The 19,230-nt window shown below is 41.6% G+C and overlaps 1 protein-coding gene across 14 annotated transcripts in view; it reads left to right on the forward strand.

The window, feature by feature from the left end:
- Nucleotides 1–19,230, forward strand: part of MAP4 (microtubule associated protein 4) — a 168,400-nt gene that overhangs the window by 13,733 nt on the left and 135,437 nt on the right. For all 14 annotated transcript variants that reach the window (XM_037384241.1, XM_037384242.1, XM_037384233.1 and 11 more), the window contains exon 2: nt 16,994–17,045. The gene's annotated coding sequence lies outside the window, so the exon portion shown is untranslated. The remainder of the gene's footprint in view (nt 1–16,993; nt 17,046–19,230) is intronic.

The raw sequence follows: 19,230 nt of genomic DNA on the forward strand, positions 1-19,230 counted from the left end.
GAAATAACACAGCTCAAAAGTCTCAGTATCTCCAAATAAGAAACATTATCTTCGGTTACCACTGTTACCTTTGTCCTATCAGCACAACATACCACACTTGCAGCTTGGAGGTCACGGTAATCGTTCTTATGTCCCTGCTTATCTCTGCTAGGAGTTTTTCTTCTAATCTTTCAAAGTACGGGAGCCAAAAGTTCTAGATGACATGCTTTGTATTATACTTTTCAGAAGCATAATACCAGAAACAGGGGTTGCATACTGAGGGGCCCATTTTCATCTACTAAACAGGGATGTAGGCTGTAGTTTATGGATTTGACTCAAGTCTTATGTTTAAGTCTGGAGATTCTGTGAATTGTTCTCTCTCTTAACTAGTTTTTACTAAATTACTTTTGTTAGTCTACTGATTTTTTTTCTTTTTAGAATATATATTTAAAGAAAGAAAAGTTCAGTGTGTTTGAGATGCTCACCGGATTGATCAGATTAAAGGCAGTCTCTTGCTTTCACGTTTCCTTTGTGTAAATTCTAGGTTAATTGACTCATTCATTCTGTCTCACTAAAGCTGAAAAGCTGCAGAGGTGAATGAACTGCAGGCAGCAGATGCTTGGATGAAAGAAGAAACAAACCAACCACAGGGCAAAACTTTCTGAGGCATCTGTGTTTCCTTCTGAAAAGCAAGTTAAGAATAGACAGCCTGTGCCTCACTAGAGATCTGCAGAATTGATCATTTCACAGAACATAATCAAAGTTTGCTTTAATTCCTAAATACTACATGACTTCAAGTTTTTTGCCTTTGTTCTATGATCTAGCCATTAATAAATGCCACTGTATTTTGATTTGTTTCAGTTGTGTGCTCTACAATGGCAAATCTTAATTCTGCATCCAGTTTTCTTTTGCTTCTTGTGGCCAGGATGAGAATTCTTGTGTGACTGGAATAAAATAATGGGGAAGATCTTGAAGGAGGTTTGAAAAATGGCATACTTAGTTGTAGCAGAGTAAATAGGATGCTCAGGTGCCAGGAGCTGTGGGTTCTGGCTTACATACCTAGGATTACTTCTGTTTTTATGCAGCAAGCCTCTTAAATGAAACACAGGAACAGTTCCTGAAAGAGAAGTCAAAACCGTGAGTGCTTGGTTAGGAGGGGGATGAGCAGACGCAGTCTTGCAGGTCTTCTGGGATGTGCAACTCGTGCATTTGGGCTTATATGTAGAAATTAACCCCCTATGCATGAAGTGCTTGCAGCAAATATTTGGTTGGTAGTGTGCTTCCCAGAAGTGGGATAGATGGGTTTGAATACTTTCAGGCTGAGGAGGAAATAGAACTGGGATCTCCAACATGCAAGGTGTGGAGCCTACTTCACTTAAAATGGTGGTGCTGTAGATGCTTTGATATTCTTTCAGCCTGATGCTGCTTGTGCATGTTTCATGTGCTTGAGTGTGTATGTGGGATCAGCTGTTCTGGAGGCCTATGTGAGGATGCCAGATCTATGGATCTAGATTAATCAGTTGCCAGCACCCTCAGACAGGTACAACATCAGAACTTCAAATGCTGAATGAAGTTTTGTATGGAGGACTTGACTGTCTAGAGCCTGTTGGGCACTGGAGCAGGCTATGTAATCTTTGAACTGATATTTTGAAAGTAAGTGTCTCAACCAACCTCTCTGAGCTGAACATCAGGAGCTCAAGAACAGTATTTGGATTTTATTGGGGGTGTATGTGTATTATGGTCACTACTTTTTTTTTCTTTCTTTTTTTCCTTGCTTGTTCTTCAGCAAGGGTTCCTTGCACAACAGAAACTTTCTTCTTACATACTGGTGTGTTCTCTTCCTGCAGCCTGAGGCCAGATCTGGGCAGTTCAGGATATTTTCTTGTCGCTTTTGGAATGAGTGCAAAGTGTAATTGAAGTGGTGTTGTAGAATCTGAAAGTATTTCTTCTTTCAAAGACCAAGGAAAAAAACCTCAAAATAAAAAGCCCTTCCCAAACTCCTCTGATACTTGGCAGAAGTCTTCCCCTTATGATTCTAATAATTTGGCTAAAAAAATATAACAATGTCTTATAAGCATTCTAAATGTAAGAGGGGGAAAAAAAAAGGGGGGGTACTGAATATTTTCTGAATAATAAAGTGAATCTTCCTGTAAAACATCTTTTTTACTAATTAATCATAAAGTGAAGCTAACTTTCTGAAGTACAACAGCATGTAACAAAAAGCTTTTTGGTAAGTTCGTTGTTGGGAATGATCTCATCCTAGTGACCAACTGGTCACTGTGCAATGCTCAAACTATTTGCTGAAACAAAAGTATGCTGCATCGGCTGACCACAGAGAAATCTGTTTGGCCGTGTCAGAGGGAGCCGAGTGTACGTTCAGATGGAGTTGTGGCGCAGCAGCAGGTAGGAGTTGCAGTCTGTAGAGCTTTGCACTTTAGTTCAGATACAAGAGCAAATGTTTGAGGTGGCTTAAACGATGACAGCTTTCTGTGATTTTTGATGTACTTACTTTACTGCCAATCCTATTGATTTTAAGACTATATGAAAGATTTAAATTAACGATGATACAACAATGATCCCTAGCTGTATAGTTTTAAGTTACTTATTTTGAAGCTTAGTCCAGTGAATCAATACACCTTCTGTATTCAATTCACCCAGTTGTATTTGCAGTGAATTTCTGTCTTGCCTGAGTAAGAAACTTCATCTCTTAACTGGGTTAGAGCGTTTATCTAACATTCCCTTTAGATTAGCTTTGTCACAGACTTACACAACAAGAACATTCAATGATTCCTGTAGCTGCTGCGTAGTCATACTCAGGAGTAAACCCTGATATGTTCACTACTAAATATTGGCAGTCGATGTAGTCATGCTGCTATGACTAAAGTCCTGTCCTCTGGCCTTTTGAAATGAAACCGTTGAGAGGAGGACCCTTCGCCCCATCTCCTCGCATGTTGCTGTCTGCATGATCAGAGTTTGGGTATGAGATTATTGACTTTCAGTAAAAATTCTGGAAACAATGGGGTTTTATTTAGTAGTGAAAGCTATTAGAACTGGTGCATGGTGAAATGCCACATGCTTTCTACCTGTTTCCTTTTTAAAAATTGTAAAATTGTTGCTTTAAAACATGCAGTTAATTGGAAAAACAGAGCAAACTGCAGTGATTCAAGTTCTGCTGCGCTTGTGCGAGTTGACAGTTTTATCTGCCTTTCTTGCTGAGTTAGAATTCAGTAATGTGCCAGAAATAAAGTGAGTTTGATTCATTCTAAGTCAACTTTAAAAACTAGAAGTTGTAGTATTCATTGTTTTTATTCTTTGAGTTTCTCACCCTGATATGATTACTTGTTGTCCTTGGATCCATTGAGAGCTGCATGCTGGTTCCAGTTTAAAACACAGTATTAAAAAGCATAGAGTCTGCTGAAACTCAAATATTTGTGTCAATTAATAAAATGCTGAGAACTGTAAAAAAAAAATGGAATTGTATATGAGACAATGTATTAAACTTGTCTTCCTTTTAGTTGGAATTTGTCTTAAAAATTATGAAAGAGGTAATTAGTAATTTTTAGAGTCATAACAGCTTCTAAATCTGAACGCAGCAGGAGTGAGTACATTTCCCCTAGATGTTGTTGACTTAGAAATCCCCAAACCCTGGGTGGCATAGGAACAGAGCTGTTTATACAACTTTTTGTTTTGTTAGTAGCTGTCAGGCATGTTGCAGAGGCCAGTTTCACTGTATCCCCACCTCCTAGTTACATTTCATTAGTGGTGAACATGATATATGGGAGCAGAGCCTGTAGGTGTGGGATTGCTGTTCACATACTGGCCTGTCGAAACAGCAGACAGTGAAACAGCTTTGCTGGATCTTGCCAGTGAGCTTAAAATAAATATTAAAAAACCCCAACAAACAAAACCCAAAATGCAAACAGGTCCAGTTCATAAGTAACTCCTACAAAAGCCAGCCTCGTATGTTTAAGCAGAAGCTGGTGGCCACGCACCTCGTGTGGGCAGAGCCAGCAGGTGCATCTCTGTGCCTGTCTAGTCGGCGTGCTGCCGGTGCTGTTCTGAGCTGCTCTATGGCCAGCAGCAGAACTGTGCTCTCTGGGGCTCGGCCAGGAGGGGAGTGAAATTGTGGATGGACATACAAGCAGCTCTCCCCCCGACCCTTAATGAGTCTGAGCTGAAAAATTTCAAGTTCAGATTAAAAGCAGGATGGTATGATTATTTTTGAATTGGTCTTTGTAGTAACCTACACGTTAAACTGAAAAGGCTTTCTGATTCGTTCAATGAGGTTAAGTTGTCCTGTGGAGCAGCTGGCTAGCTATTTCGGCACAGAGAGCAACAGGGATGTGCAGCTGGGGTCACTGCTCCTAGTTGCAGTGCAACCCTCGGCTGTTCCCAAGGAACTTAGCCTGCATGCTTGAGCTAGACGGGGTTACTGGATTCGAGGCCCCTGTGTGGAGGAGGGAGGGAATTCTGTTAGAAAGTTACATCTTTTGGCCTTGGAGCAGCTCTCAGGATTGTTTCACTGGTCAGCTGGGGCCTTGTTGTGCTGAATAAATGACACATCAAGTATGTATGCGTGTTCTCCTGCCAGTGTGTAGGGTCCTTGCGCATCCCTTGGCTCTGCAGAACTTAATTCCAATAGCTGTGAGAAATGGAAATAGATGGGTTAAGCATACTGCTTGGAAACTAGTTTTATTGGTACATCTGAAGCATTTTCACAAGGGATTTTTCTTTTCGGCCCTAGTACAATATTTATGTTAGTCATGTAGCTTTTGATTTCTGAAGACATTATTCAAAATTTTTAAGGCAGTACATCTGTGCACTGATTTGCTTGATTGAGATGTAAAGTAATGCATGTTGTACTGCTTTTGGTCTTGATGAGGAAACTGCTGCTGTTCTTGCTCAGTCTTCAGAGCAGGTATCGCTTTCCTAGATAAGCACAGAACAAGTATCTGAGAAAACAGCTCCACCAAGCTCCCTTTGTTTAGGATATCATTGTTGTGATAACACAGACAGACTAATGCTGCTCCTCTGCCTTCACCAAAATAATATGGAGTCTGAGGGGAAGGAATGTTGTAAGATGCTGAATCTGTTCCTTTTTTTCCCCTTTGTTTTTCTTCTTGCAGTTCTTTTCCACCTCACTTTCTATTTTCTGCGATTGAACAGCAATTTGTAAAAATGCAGTAAAATAAAAGGGCATGAGTATCACATCCTCCATACCTCTGGTTTTGCCATGCCCATAACTACTGATAGGTTTTAAAAAATGCAAATTAAAACTAATGTATAACAATGCATTGCAGCGTATTAGGGCAGGGTAGAATGAGCGTCAGATGAATAGTCTTACACCATGGTGCTCTGCTCTGCAGCCATCTTCTGCAGGGTATTATTTAGGAGCCTACCTGTGTCAAATACACCATTACGTATATCGTGTCTCGGATCTTGAAACAATTTGTTGATCTGTTCTGGTTTAACACATCTGTCTGCACCTTGTCGGAACCTGTTGTCAACTGATGTTGGGTGCTAAGACTCCATCCCACTTTTTCACGCTGGATTGAACAAATCTGGTTTTGGAGGCAGTTGTATAATGAGAAACTACTGGTGTTCTTGTGTTCCAGTTATTTTTTTGTTAGCTTTAGAAACCTTAATTACTCTTCTACAGTTGTGAATAAACACCTGAAGGATTTATCAGGTAATTTCAAGGCCACCCACTTTTGTCTTGAACTGCTGAGTGACACTCTGTTTTTAAAACCATTAAAGGCATAGTTTTGATGGAGAATACGTGAACATGTTCCAACTCAAACCAAATGTTTAATCTATTTGCAAACTGGCGTTGAGTCTTAGTCTAACTGCCTGGTTTTTCAACCCACTTGTGAAAGAGGGAAACTTAACTTTTGCAGATAGCCTTTGGTTTTTTATTTTATTTGTTTGTTTCCAATCCAAGTCCTGAGGACTGCTTCTCTTGGGAAGAAACAACAATTTCTTTTGTACAGGACTTTTTTTTTTTTTTTTTTTAACATCAATGTGTTAAGACATATGGAAAACCCCAAAAGCTTGGGTAAGATGTGTTTCTTTGTCTTGGAAGTGTGATGTGTAAGCTAAGAGGCAAATAACTAAATATTAATGATCATAACCCTATCGGGCTACACTGTTCTCACCTATATCTCCCCTTCTTCCCTTTCACCTGTTATGAGTATCACTTTCTGCTTACACCTTACAGAACAAATCCACTTGTGCTTGCTCTGATTTTAGCTGGAAGTCTTAAATGTTGGTGCTGTATGATAATAAAGGGAGAATGTTTGTTGTCTTTTGTTCCCTTGCACCCTCTTAAGGCCCCAGTACTTTCTTCTGAGGGTGACAAGAGGGGTTGGTCTGTGTATTGGAGATCACTCAGAGCAGGCCTGACTTCTCAGCTCTGCCTAACCTGAAGTGCCAGCTCCAACTTGGCCCGGTCAGTTAGGTGTTGCTGCAGAGGAGAGGTGAAATGGTATCTTGAGACTTACCCTGAATTAACCAGAAGAATGTGGGATGTTTCATGGGCGACTTCAAGCTGGGATCTTGATGAGGTCCTGATAAAGCCTATGTGTAATCAGGAGTTCCACCATGTAATAGTTTTGGTATCTCAGGACTCAGATACTGCTTAATTGTTACTGCAAATCTGATCTTTTCCATGTAAAGCTTTTGGGCAACAAGTCCTCTGAAAACTTTTGGAATGTAGTTGTATTCTGAATGGTTTTGCTTTTAGTTGATATAACGCTTTATATTGTGTCTGTAGTGACACTCAAGGTCATTAACTTTTCTGTTAGAAGATGCCCTCTAGCTTCAAAGCAAATATTTTGATACCAGGTGAAGTATATAGTCTTTGTGCTACTGAATAGCCATGACTCCTAGAAAGGCTTTTTAGCTTGAAGAAGGGGGTGAAAAAAACCCACCCTGACCCAACCAGAAAACCCCCTGCTAGGTTTGTCTACAGGGCTTGTTACAGTTCAGTGGTGTATGTTTTCACATGCTATGGAACTACAGTGAGGATCTGTAATTCTTCACTGTGCAATCCAGACTCTAAAATAGCAAGATTTGAAATACTCAGCTGTAAAATGTAGCAGATCACTTTAGCCCTGAACAGTTTTAACTTTGTATTCAGAAGGGTAATCTGCCTCTGCAGTTGCGCTGTTGCAGAGTAAGGCTTGGTTCCCATCAACTGGTCCTCTCCATTGACAGGACATCAGTGGAGATTCTCTTATGAATGTGCAAGGCAGCAGCTGGTTTAGTAGCAGCTAATTCCAGAAAAGCAAGTAGGGAAGCTCAATGATTTCTAGCACTTAAGTAGCAATGATCATGTGTCTGTGCACTGGGTTTAAATGCTTTTTTTGCCTTCCTCCTTCTGATCCATAGTAATGTTTTGGCACTTGAAAATGCAGAGAGAAGTCTATTGATGATGCAGGGACTCTAAATCTTTGTGCAATGGAAAATAAAGCTTAACTTTTCTGGTTTTTCTTGGTTTTGTTTTTTTAATCTTTGGTGTACTAATTGCATTGCTGTCTGGCACCATTAAAAAAATACAAAGTTATTCCCTCTGTCTAATAAGAGCTGATGAAGCATCTTCTGTATGCTCTTTGGCTAAATTACAGTCCAAAACTGATATGGAAAATGTAAAAGCAAAATCAAATTCTGTCATTAACTACTAAATTTTGACATGGACTAAACTTAAATGTTGGACACAAGGAGAATTATCATTTCCATCTACCTCTAATACAGGCCCTCTTGCACATGCAGGAAATGCTGTTTTCTTTCTTCCATCTATTTTAAGAAATAGTGTGCATGTGACTTGCCCTTGGGATGCTTTTGTTCACCTGTGACTAATGAGGAGTGTTAGGTGTTTCTAATAAGGCCTTATCTGGCTGTTCTGACAGCAATCCTGCTGTTCGTACCCTTTAGAGCCATTCTGCTCAACTTTGTCTCCAATTTCTGTAATGGAGACACAAGGCACTGGAAACTAACCTGTGAAGCTCATGTGTGCAGAGGTAATAGATACGGGGTGAAGGAAGATAGAATTTCCTGTAAAGCAGCATCTGTGTTCAGGAGCAGATTCCACAAAAAGCAAGCAGGAAAGCACATTGATTTCTAGTACTTAAGTGCTATGTATGTGAGTTGTTGTTTTGTTTATTCCCCTGGTTGCCCCCACCTTGTTCTTTCTGTTCTGTGCTGCCATTCTGCACCTTGAGAAAGCAGACACATCTCTCTTGGTGATTGATTATACATGGAAGGGATGAGCGTCTCTGTCTCTTGAAAATGTTGCTGCCTCTTATGTTTGAAAGTGTGATTAGGACAGAAGATAGAGCCATGATGGAAGCTCTTTCAGGATGTTTGCTATGGAAATGTGTGGCCTTAACTTGGAACTGCTCACAGAATTGTGTCTATAAAGAGCAACTAGTTCATAAAATACATCACTAAACAGAGGAGATACTGAATTTGCTGTGTAGTGGGTTTGTTTTACAATTTTGCTCACCTTCTGATGTGGTGGTGTGACTGATCTTTAAGGGCATGGTTAATGCCTAGTTCAGTTCCTTTTCAGTGTTCCCAAACATCTTGGATATTTTACCTAAAATACACAGGGTATTAAACCTGTTCAACTGATTTGCTCAGATACTGGTGTTTATGTAGTGAACGTTTGGGCATGAGAATTTGGTCTATATAAATGACCTTTTGCATGGAGATATCTTATGGTTGTTTTATTTATTTATTTTTAACTAAATAACATGCGCTTTCAGAGTGTTTTAACTCAGGGTGTTGGTCAGGCTGCCAGTGTGTATTCTGCTTAGTTTTGGTGCTTGGTGGGGTTTGTGTGTGGGTTTTTTTGTGGTGGGTTTTTTTTTGTGTGTGGCGGTTTTTTCTTTTCCCTCCAAAGCATTCCATGTAAAATCTGTCATAAATACATTTCCAAACTGAAAATCCGAGGATTAAGTAAATCCTAAATCTCCCTCTTAAAGGTACTTTCAGGTCAAGATTGGGGCAGTTGCAAATCAGGGTGAAGCAGCACAGGTCAGTAGTAATGCCACATTTGAGTCCTCAAGTCCCTGTAAAAACAACCCTTTTCCAAGCACCAAGCAAACCTCAATTTAAAGAGCACTGGCTGTTCTGTGTGGATCCTGTAACAAAACACAGTGGCTTGATGGGTGTTTTTTTAAGTGCTCAGTGAAGTCAATTGACAGTATGTCTGAAAAGTGACCTGCAGTTGCACAGCTTTCCCCTGCCCTTATCACCACAGTCCATACGTGCCGGCGGTATAGGCCTCTCCATAGGGATCTACATAGTGAGAGAGTGTCATTTGTGAAAGCAGGAAGGAAACACACAGTCCTGTTCTTGAGCCATCTCAAGACTTGCCAGATTAGGCTGTGGGAAAGCATCGGTGTTCTCTATGTTACTGCTATTCTGAGAGGGTGTAGTGTAGGTGAAATGGCTAAGAGAAGGATGCTTTTTTTTAGTGTTGGACAGCCTGTTAGAACTTCACAGAATCCCAGAACGGTTTGGGTTGAAGGACCCTTAAAGACCCCCCAGTCCCACCCCTGCCACGCGCAGGGCCCCCTTCCCCCAGCCCCGTCCAGCCTGGCCTTGGGCACTGCCAGGGCTGGGGCACCCACAGCTGCTCTGGGCAGCCCGTGCCGGCGCCTCGCCACCCTCACAGGGAAGGATTTCTCCCTCAGCTCTGATCTCCATCTGCCCTCTCTCAGCGCAAAGCCGTTCCCCCTTGTCCTGGCGCTGCAGGCCCTTGGGAAAAGCCCCTCCCCAGCTTCCTCGCTGGCCCCTTTGGGTGCTGGAAGGTGCTCCAGGGTCTCCAGGAGCCTTCCCTTCTCCGGGCTGAACAGCCCCAGCGCTCCCACCCCGGCTGCGCAGCAGAGGGGCTCCAGCCCTCTGGCCATCTCCGTGGCCTCCTCTGGCCCCACTCCAACAGGTCCGTGCCCTCCTTATGCTGGGGGCCTCGGAGCTGGAGGCGGCGCTGCAGGGGGGTCTCAGCAGAGCGGGGCAGAGGGGCAGAGCCCCCTCCCTCGCCCCGCTGGCCACGCTGCTGGGGATGCAGCCCAGGGCACGGGGGGCTTTCTGGGCTGTGAACGCACATGGCTGGGTCGTGTCCAGCTTCTTGGCCACCAGCACCCTGAGTATTTCTCCACAGGGCCGTTCTCAACTTGGGTACTGATAAACCTATTTGAGGCTTGTTTGCTGGACATGGGACCTCAGTGCTTTTTATGACTTACAGTGAGAAGTCTTACGCTTCTTCCTTATCGTCCTCTACCTTTGTCTAGAAATGGGTGCTGGCTGCCTCTGTGCAACAAAAAAGAACGGTTAACTATGGGTTGAATATGGTTGAGCTTGAAGAAGTTTCTTTGCAAAGTGAGAGCAAGAGTTTCCATTTGGAAAATATAGCTAATGAAGCTACATATATCACTGTACAGAGACTGGGAGAACAAGGATCTGGGGAGTCAGTCAGCTTAGCGGTAATTCAGGTTAAAGAGGTGGCAGTCATAGGTTAGACACTGGTGAAAACTTACGATCACTTCATGTTTCCAGCTGTTCATTAAACAACCTTTAAGGTATAAGAATTGAGTCAGTTTGAGTGAAGAGGCAGTTGCCTTAGAAATCACCCTCTACTTTAGCTGCAGTTGTTGTCATGGCTGGGTGGCACACACTGTGAAGGGCTAGAGGAAAACTAGAGGAGGGTATGTGGAGAGTTGCTGGTTATCCTAATGAACAACCTGTGAAAAACAGATCTGCCAGACATCTGGTTTAGCTAAAAGGAGCAATCTAGAGCAGAGAGGCTTTATAAAAGACTATTTAAAGATGAGCAAAAAATGAGAGATTTTTTTGAAAAGGCAGACAACCCTGTTTCTTACCGTAGTGGGCTAGGGAGACTTTCTTGGTGATACGCTCTTTTGTAGTGGCGGATGAGGATGAGCTGGACTAGTGGACTTCCCAGAAAGCTGGGATGATGTGAATATCGAACAACTTGCCAAGTAAAAGCTTCCCTTAGTCTTGTGTCTCCAGCTATACCGGTGCTAGTGAATTACATGATGCTCGGTGAGTTCTGGTAGTGCTGGAATACAGCGCCTGTGCTGATTTGTTTTCAGAATATTTCCTCTTGCAATCTTTGGCCTTGGGCAACAGTACTCTCCCAGACACTGGTGGATGCTGTTCAGGAGCTAGCATGGACCAGGACCATTCTCAAGAGCCGTTTGCAGGTAGCCACCCTGGTTTAAAAAGTGAGGCTGTACAAGTGTGAGTACAGCCCTTTCCTAGTCACTGTGGTCCTGGGCATGTTTAAGTCAACTGTGAAATTGAAATTCTGATTGCAGGAAGCACAATCTGTTGAGCAGTCTTTCATTAGAGCACAAGTGAAATTTGAATAATCACAGAATGGTTTAGGTTGGAAAAGACCTTTAAGATCATAGAGTCCAACTGCTAACCCAGCACTGCCTAGCCCACTACTAAACCATGTCCCTAAGGACCATGTCTGCATGTCTTCTAAATACCCCTGGGGATGGTGATTCCACCACTTCCCTGGGCAGCCTGTTCCAGTGCTTGGCAACCCTTTTGGTGAAGAAAAATGCTTTTTCTTTGTCCTCATTAGCCCCAGCTAAGGCAAAACAAGCCATTGGAGGAGCTTCAGTTGCATATAGTTAACTGAGGTGTTTCTGTTTCTGTTTGGGACTTGACTTGGGTTCTCACTGCTCCTTTTTCTGATGTGCTTGCAACTGAACCTTTGCTCTGTGGATCTCGGTAACATCTCAGATCATTAAAATATCTGTCTCTGGTCTGTACTACCCAAAAAGATGGCAGGTTGTTGGGTAATGCTGTCCAAGCATGGGCATGGGCATATGCATTGACAAAGCATATGACAGGAATTGCAGTGGATCTGTATTGATTAACTATAACAGTAGGAAGAATTCCTGAATTCTTAATACCTTTATTTTTAGATGTAATTGGCTAGACTGAAGGCTTACTGTTCAATGAACTGTTCAAAAAAAAATATTTCAGAAGAGGATTAAACTTGAATGTGAAAGACAGTTTTTCTTATGCATCAGTGTTCATGGAAGGAACTGGTCAGAAATTGCTGTGCTCCTTAAATTTGCATTCTCTGAATCCAAATTAAAACTGCTTTCACCAAAACTACTCATCCACACAGGAAGCTAGAGATGCTGTTGGGAATGCAACTGTGTTAGCTAACTTCAGCTAATTTAGTCCTGTTAGTTTTTCAACTGTGAAAAGAGATACGTTGGTCTTGCTTAAATCACTTTTTTCAGCTTCTCTTGAAAAGGAATGCACTTAGTTGTTTCTCACCAAGGGCATTTTCTGCCTTTGTTTTTTGTGGGTTTGGTTTTTTTTTTTTTTGCATTTTGTGGATCTGGATGTTTGTGTGTTAAGGTTTTGTAGGTGTGGGGTTTTTTTCTGCTTAGACACATCTGAAAGATCTGTAGAAAGATTTGAAGATCACTTCTGTCAGAGTATTTAATCTCTGCCTTCTCTGGGTGTTTTCAGCTTCTTGTCAGGTGTACTCTGTCTAGTAACACAGTTGAGTACTCTCTCCCACCCTCCCTGTGCTATTTGGTTGTACGCTAACTAACCAAAGGCCACTGGCTGCTGGCACTTACTGTTAATTAGCATTTGCTGAACTTTCTAGCCTTCCAGGATCATTCTGGAAGGTCCTTGGTTGGTCCTTGGTACTAGTGATTTGGCAGTCCATGAGTCACTCTTCCAACTTTCTAGAATCTTTGCATGTCATTCCTTTAGTCAAATCGCTCTTGACATACGAAAATCCATGGTGCTATAGAAACAGCTACGCTTGTGCAGCTGCTTATTTACCGTCTGATTATATGAACCTCACTGTTTAACTTTTGTCAACCTGAATTGCTACAGAAGACTATTTTTTTAAAGCCTGTCCTCCTCAATGAGGATTAAACGTGGATATTGCTGAAGAGTATCTGCTTGCTTTATGGTTGAAGACCTTTATTATTCTGTGTGCTACCTGCAATTGGGAGGTACGATCTCTTTCTACAAGTAGTAAGAGTTGCGTGACTTACCGTGAAAGTCTGACCTGCTGTTCATGAATGTTTCCCTAGAAGATTATTCACTCGTAAGAGTTCAGTGGAACTACATCTTGTGTTTTGAATACTCTAAATTATTAGTCTAACTTCAGCACTTTCCCTCTCTCTTGGAAGAAGCTCTGCTCAAAAGTGTAGAATCATACCTAAAAGAAGTCTCTTTCAAATACTGTCAGCTTTATCTGAGATGCCTCATGTAAGTGTTGGAACAGCAGTTTGATGCTTAACAAAAATTCATTGAATATTTGACAATGGTACCCATGAAGAAATGTCCATCATATATTCTTTAATAAACTCGTGGTTTAGGATGTTGGTAAGTTCTGGTACAGGCAAGGAGACAGCATAGAGACTTGTGGCTATAAAGGCAGGTTTCTTTGCATCAAATTGTAGTTAATTTGCTGCTAGTATTATTCCTCTAGGAAAGGACTGGGATGAAAATCTGAGATGCCTTAATCTCCGGGTTTCATGGTCACCATGTATATATAGCTCAGGGTTTTCAAGACTTTGTGTTTGAACCCATGGTATTCGACAACGTGATACTGCTTTGCATGTGGAATGCTGTAGCTGCAATGTGTGCCGCCTCTCCTAGCTTTTCATATCAAGTGATCTTCATGTACCATGCATACTTAAGACGGGGAGCTATTTAAAGGAAGCTGTTTATCTAGAGATTTGGAAACAAAGTATGTAGGGTGAGAGACAACAGGAAACTAAAAGATCGAGTGGCTTTCGCAGTATATGGGAAGCAGTCTTACAAATCTGGGGAGGAGAAAACAAAGTGTTGCTTGTTAAGAGAAATTGAGGGAGTCTATAAGGGCACCTGATACAACAAATTGCACATACTTTCTGTTATAAACTTAATTGCACTGAAGTGCTGCATTCCATTTAGCTGGGGTAAGAGTGATAATCTGGAGTGTCACTAGAGGTTTGCTCTATTACCTCTTTCTTTGGCAGTCCAGCAACATAAACACAGATAGACAAGCATTGTTCATACAGAAAGTACTACGTTACCTAAACTGGAGCCTGTCTAATCACAGTAATTTTGTGAGGTGGATGGAGGGGAAATCACTTCTTTGCTTCTGTCTTGCATCTTTTTTGGGTGGTTTACCAAGGTAAGTTGCATGCTTTTCTCACAGACCAAAGAGAGGTGGTAATTTACTCCATCCTCAAAAGGGCTGCTGCTGGAAACTGGTAGAGACAAGTAGTTGCTACTTAAAGTAGTAAGAACCTTAAAAATTATAAAAAGCAGAAAGTTAATGTTTGCACTGAAATGTATGTATGCTTTTGGGACTCCTCAGAATAACTCTTCTGTTATAGATAGGGTGGATTTGTTGAACTCTCAGGTGAGAAAGAGACAAGATAAGAGACTGGGTAGTAAGCAGAAAGTAGTCTAGTGTATTAATGGGTTACAGGTAATTCAGTTGGTGGGGTGGAAAAATCTGTGTAGAAAACTGGTTGAAGTTAGAGAAGCTGTTGAAATGTTTAGTAGTAAAAGTGCAAGGAGCTTGGGAACCAGAAGAGCTGAGGAACAAGAACTACTGGTGCAGGATGTGGAACTGGATATTATAGGGATAGCAAACACGATGGGACAGTATGCATACCAGGCATTACCTGCTTTCTGATAGCGTAGGCAAGATAAAAATGAAGAGTGGGTGTGGCGTGGGATGCAAACGAAATAATAAACTGCTTTTCCTCTGTGTTGTGTTTCAGTGTCACTTGCATAAAAATTGCATTGGGGAGAAATAAAGTTGCAAACTTAGAATCAGGGTTGCAATGTATAGACAGATACCATTTAACGGTTTTCAGAAATATTTCTGCAAACTGGAAAACAATTGTGGCTAATAATGGAGCACGTGAGCCAGTATCTGCTGGGTGGATGATAGGTGACTTTTTTTTTTTCTTTTCTCCCTGCCCCCCCCCCTTCACCACTGTTTCTGTAAGTAGTCAGAGTCTTCCTCAATTATGTGAGGGGGCAAGGTGGAGTCTATCTTAGACTACTGTAAGACCTAACACAAAAATCTTTGTGGCCACACCTCCAATTTTAGTAAATCTGTTAATTTGGAGTAAAAAAGGTTATTTAGCATTTCTGTTTGTCATTCAAGAACACCCCATACTTAAGGGGAAAAAGCAATCTTTACAACTGTGGGTAGTTAAAACCACCCTGGTAGTATAGGATTCATTCCTTCAGGGTTTATTTAAAGAGCAACTAGAGATGCAGTTGGGCCGAGCAATTAGGGCTGGATGCCTTTGGATGTGATCTGGTTGTTCAGCAGTGGGAAGTAGCTGGGGAGAAGGACCCCAATGCCCCAATTTACCACCAGGTGGCTAAACTGCAAATAATGATGTGGAAAAAGAAAATGTGGGTTAATGACCTATTTTAGCAGAGCTTCCTTCTGTTAGAAAGGGGAGCATTAGTGTTATCACACAAGCAAGAACTCATCCTTAATATTTGTATCTGAATCATACACAAGCTATTTCTCTGTTCCGTAATTAACTTACTAACTCTCCACCCCTTCTGAAGGGAACAGGACTCTTTCAGAAGGTTTTTCTCACTCCTGAATGCTTTACCACTTATTAAAGCTGAAGTGATACTCTCTTCACTGGGTTGTTTTCTCATTTAACTAAAAGCTCAGGCATTCTACTTCCATGTAATGTGAAATGCCCATCTGTAGGGAGAAGAGCTAGCATTAGTGTTCCTATATGACTTTGCGTTAATAAGCAGGTGCTGAGATGATTCTTTGTTGTGAGACAGGCTTGATTGCTGGCTGTGGTGAAGAATGAGTTGGACATCTCTCTATGTGGATTGAAATATTTAACTGACTCTTGACTGTGCAACTTAATGCTCTTTTCTGCAGAGCACTGCATAGAGTATAAGGAGTGTCATTTTGATAGAATTTTTTTTGTAGCTGTACTGGTTTCACAGTAAAGAAACATAATGAGCATAGTATAAAATACTGTATAGGAACGTTTGGGACCCAATACCCAGTAGATAAGGAGATGGTTCCCTGGTAAAGCTGGTGGGTACAGCTTCACCGAAATCATGGAAAATGTGCTGTGTCTACTGCAGGGCAGCTCCAAATTTCTTTATTTCTTTTAAAAAATCTGGATCCCCTTAAAATATTAATCCACTTGTCATTAATGTAATCCTTAAAAGAATACAGCGTATGCTTTCCTAGTTGAGTAACATGTCTAGCAATACCTGTAGGTTTTGCCTTGAGAACGTATTAAAAACTTTGCAAGAGAGTCCACTCTGAAGTTTGGAAGTACAGAAAATGGCTTGGAGTGGGACAGCCTTTACCGAAAGAAAGCAAGCTTCACCTTTGCCTACTTGTTTGTCTCTGACTAAAACGTGACAGTTCTGCCATATGAAGGCCTTTAGGGTGCTTTGCACAGTGGTTCTACGTAGTATTAGCTGATAAATTGGACCGTAGATGTTTTGGTGCCTCTTTTAGCTTTGATTTTTATCTGGAGATGAACAACTGGTGAATCAGACCTGGCTGTCACCGGTGGCTATGCAGATGTATGCCTAACAGTGACTTTGAGAGCTTTTAAGCTGGTATATGAGCACCTGAAATACTACTTAGTGGAAGGATGTTCTAATCATCCTGGATTACTTCAGCTTTAATGGTGTGTTTGTAAAAACCTATTAAGATGTGTAATGAGGGAAAAGTTGCTCACAATTTTCATGGTATATCTGTAATAGCTTGAGCAAGTGCTTATGTGAAATAGCAATAGCTAGATAGTATTCCTCTTGAAGAACATGCATTAAAGAAAGGTGCCTGGATGACTGTAGTGGGGCTACAACAAAATTTCTCAAGTTTTAGTTAGAGTAACACAAATCATCTCCTAGCCATCCCTAGTTAGTTTACATCCAAGTACTCTGTAATCATATGGCTTCCTCTTAATTGTGCCTGTGTTGTATTTTGCAGATAAGCAGTTTGAGGACTGAAGGACCGGCTAAAGGGAACACCTGCTTTTGAGGTATGAACTATTATTTTAATGACACAACACTAAATCTTTCATTAAAGCAAAGGTTTGATACAGCTATGTGTACACACCAAAACTTCATCTGTTCTGGGAAATACAGCTACTATCTAGAGTTCTGAAATGTCAAAATCCCTGACAGAAGTTCAGTAGCAAGGCTTGGCAGAGCAGGCACGCCTGGCTATGACAAGTAGAGTGTTAAATCAACTCTGGGAGAGTCTGCATGTCTTTAAAAGGTATTATATGGAGAGTTCTGTGACGAACTTCTGCAGAATAAACATCTGAAATGTACTTACCTTTCCATTCTGTTACGTTAAACACTCTATTTACTACTCTTTTTGCATCCTTCCTCTTGGGTATTTATTAAAGTTTCTAACATTCCCCTGCTGCTGTTCAAGATAGCAGGGCTGGTGTGTGACTTGAGGGATGGCCTTTCTGGACAGTTGGACTTTTTCTTGATTTTTTTTCTGCTGCAGAGGGCAGATGTCTTATTTAACTTGGTCACAAATCTTTTTATCAGAGGACTACAAAACATTAAAATGGGCAAGCTAGGCTAAAAAAAACCCCAAGTTTGATTTGATTTGTTAGGAATTTGGAGCAGTGGATCATCCAGATTTCTTGTCCTAGCTGTCCTTGTGGAAGGCACCGTAAAACTGCACTTCCATTGGGGTCTATCATCACGTCTGCAGTCAGAGGGTATTTGAGGTGCAGGTGCTCAGATAACATGTTTTAGTGAAGGAATACAATTTCTTCATGGTATTTGTATGGACTGAAGTACGCAGGTGTCTTTTACATCGCAGTTTTGACAGTGGTTGTTCTCAAATGCTGCCTGTTTCTTCAAGTCCTGGGAGCAGCATCAGCCTGTTTACTCCGCTAACTAATGCGTCCTTCTGCCTTAACCTTAAGGTAGCCTAGAATGTGAACCAGTGAAACACAGGACACAGACTTGTACAAAAATGACTACTAAGCTGTCACTGTCACTCTGCCAGTACCATCCAATGATACTTGGCTGTAAGGAATGCAGAGGAGTCGAATGTAGTTCAATTACAGCTTGTTTTTACATCACCAACTGTATCTACTATGACTTACTAGAGCCGTCTTGAAGTGAAGTCAGTAGCACTGCATGTCTCCAAAAACTTTGTTATAGATGTGCGATAAAATTTCCCTAAAATGTTTTTTTTTTTTTTTTTCTTTTATTCTCCTGAAATGGCAGGTGCAGAGGTAGTCTTGTAGGTGCCAAGTCCTGTCTCTTTGGTTGGGCTGATGCTCTTGTGTATCCATTCACGATGTGACTGGAACCAGGCTCGGTTAGGGGCAGCCACACCACCAGTTGTTTATACTGTGTGCTGTGGCTGCCTGCCAAACCATCTTAAGTTGTTCTCCAAAAGCCATTTGAATAAAAGCCAAATAAGATGGCTTAATCTCCCCCTGGGTGGGATGAAGGGAGGGGAGGTGCCCAGAATGCTGTGCGTGCTTTTAACCGTGGCCTCAACAGAGGTAAAGAGGTCATGGGAGGTGGACTGTCCCCTTCTCCTGGAGGGAGTGAGTATCATACGCAGCTGAACAGAGAAATGACATAGGAGGGCAAGAGCACTGCATTGCCTTTCCTGCATCTTCCAGGCTTGGCCTCTTTTTTTTTTTTTTTTTTTTTTTTTTCTTTTCTCACTCACCCTTTCTACTTCACTTAGCTTTGACCAATGTGGTCTTAATGTCTGCCAGACTCTGTGGATGTCTCGAATTGATCTCATACTTCAATTTACTTGGTCGTGTTACTAACTCCAATGTTGTGTAAGGGGGTGAGTTTGCTATGTTGTAACTTTCATCCTTTCCTTTCTCCATTGTACAAAAATGAGTTACAATGTAAGCTGCCTCATACAGTCCCAGGGATACATGGTAGTTGTACCTCTCAACATTTGTTGTTCTGTGGTTTCAGGACATGGAAACCAAACAGGTGTTTCCCACAGACTGTATTCAGAAGCTAAAAATGCTTCCTGAAGTAATTTATCCAGGAACATTTAACCCATGCTCATTGACTGCCTAGATGAATAAAGGCAACTTCCTCCCCAGTGTCCTTTGGAGAAGCCTGGGAGAGCAGGCAGGAAGGAGGAAGTGTTTGTGCAAGTCTGGCCCTGGCTGGTTGGTTCTTGTTGGATGACCCGATTGGGGAGTATCTTGGGTTCTT

The sequence above is a fragment of the Falco rusticolus genome, chromosome 4, assembly GCF_015220075.1.
Source record: "Falco rusticolus isolate bFalRus1 chromosome 4, bFalRus1.pri, whole genome shotgun sequence".
Classification (NCBI taxonomy): domain Eukaryota; kingdom Metazoa; phylum Chordata; class Aves; order Falconiformes; family Falconidae; genus Falco; species Falco rusticolus.